Genomic DNA, 2,318 nt, shown 5'->3' on the forward strand with positions numbered 1-2,318 from the left:
ATGAGGAAGAAGTTGGCCCGTCGAGATGTAAAAATTTCATCCCTTTTGGAAGATTTGAAGAAGAAAAAGTTGTTGAAAGAAGAAAATGTTGACATCCTAAAAGAAAATTTTGCTGCGGAAACCCTCACTTTAATTGAAAATGAATTAAAAGCTGCCCATATGTCCAAAAATAATATGCGTTTTTCTGATGAATTAAAATCCTTTGCTGTTTCCTTGCACTTCTATAGTGCTCAGGCTTATAATTATGTGAGAAAGTATTTGCATTTGCCTCATGCGGATACCATTCGTAGGTGGTCTGCATCCCACAATGTCTCCCCAGGATTTATTACAGATGTTTTTAATACCTTGCAAGCTCAACTTAAAAAGGATGATTTGATGAAGGATGTTTGTCTTATGTTTGATTCGATGTCTATTCGGAAGCAAGTTGTGTTTGACCCTGCATCCCAGACCTATGCTGGCTATGTGAACCATGGTCATCTTCAAGTTGCATCACCAGACACATTAGCTTCAGAAAGTCTTACTCTTCTCATCGTTGGACAAAAGCGATATTTTAAGCACCCTATTGGCTATTTTCTTGTTGATAAGATTAGTGCAGCCCAGCAAGCACGGATTATTAATGATGGGATAGTTTGGCTGTCTGAGGCAGGCTTCTCTGTTCAAGGGGTTGTGTGTGATGGAGCTTATGTTAACCAAGCGACTGCAACTGCTATTGGATGCACTATAAGTTCAGATGTCATTGATCCTGAGTTTCCTCACCCCTTGGATTCATCTAAAACCATTCCCTTTATTTTTGATGCCTGTCATTTGTTAAAAAATGTTAGAAATGCATTGGGTGACCTGAAATGTTTGCGCCGTGGAGAGGAGAGAATTGATTGGTCTTATATTGTTGCACTTCACAAGCTGCAGCTGGAAAGTAATTTAAACCTTGCCAACAAGCTAAAAGGAAGACATATTGATTATGTGAAAAATAAAATGAAAGTTTCTCTTGCTGCCCAAACTTTAAGCTCTTCTGTTGCTTCTGCCATTATGTTTCTTCGGGATGACTTGAAGTTGCCTGAATTTGCTGGAAGTGAAGCGACTTGTAAATTTATTCGTATATTTGATAAATTGTTTGATTTATGCAACAGCAGTAGTTTCTGTACAAAAGGATTTAAAAGCCCTATTACAAAGGAAAATCTTGAGGAAAAATTAGAGTTTATTCATTTTGCCAGAAATTATATATCATCTTTATGTGACAATACTAACAAGCCAATACTACAATCAAAGAGGAAAACTGGATTTATTGGATTTTTGGCAACACTGACATCCATAGAATTGATATCTCGGCGACTTTTGGCCAATAACTACAAATACATACTTACTTACAGACTCTCTCAAGATCATTTGGAGACATTGTTTTCAAGGATACGAAGAAGAGGTGGCTGGAATAATAACCCGAATGTCCTTCAATTTAAATATGCCCTCAGGTCTCTTTTGATGAAGAATGGTGTGCTGAGTTCCAAAAATGCTAATTGCTTACCTGCCCCCGAAAATAAGCTTTTCCAAGAAAATTCATCTTTTACTATTGACAATTCGACAAACTCTTTTCAACCTGAATTGGACAGAAAAACTATGATCTTTACGAAAACCCTTTGCCAGCCCTCAGAGTACCATTCAGATGTTTTGTATTATATGTCTGGATTTATCGCAAGGAAATTACGAGACAAAATCAAATGTTCTGTTTGTTCAGAATTTTTAGCCTCATTAGACAATCCTGATTCAAGCAAACCATCATCATCTAGTTTTACCGAAAGAAAAGACAGGGGGGGGGGATTATTATATCCATCTGAAGATTTTTATAAAGTTATTACAGCAGCTGACCTTTGTTTGAGAGAAATTCTAACTACACACAAGGAGGGACCTTTGAGAGCAGTCAATAGCACAACAATAAGTAAAGTGATAATAAAAGTAACAGAAAGATTAGGGCCATCAATTTTTACAGATTTAGATAAGCATGCCATGGAAAGTCATTTTGAAAGTGAGGACAATCATGTAACACAGATTATTAAAGAAGCTTGTTCCATATTTTGTAGAACAATGTTGTATCACCACGACGTAATCATTAATAGAATGTTGTGTGGTTTTGACCGTGAAGAAAACCTTAAGAAGTCACATTTATATCATTTTAGAGAGATCGTTTTGAATAATTTTGAGTTAAACGAGCGAGCAGCAACTGGTTTTCATGAACGGCCGATCAGCGCTTGTTTACTATAGTAACGCGATTCCCAGCCAACAGCAAAATGGCCGATATTTTTCTCATCGAGGCCGCTGGTTTGGTT

This window comes from Berghia stephanieae, chromosome 4 (genome assembly GCF_034508935.2).
Source record: "Berghia stephanieae isolate SIO BIC M18660-M18661 chromosome 4, UCSD_Bste_1.3, whole genome shotgun sequence".
Classification (NCBI taxonomy): Eukaryota; Metazoa; Mollusca; class Gastropoda; order Nudibranchia; family Aeolidiidae; genus Berghia; species Berghia stephanieae.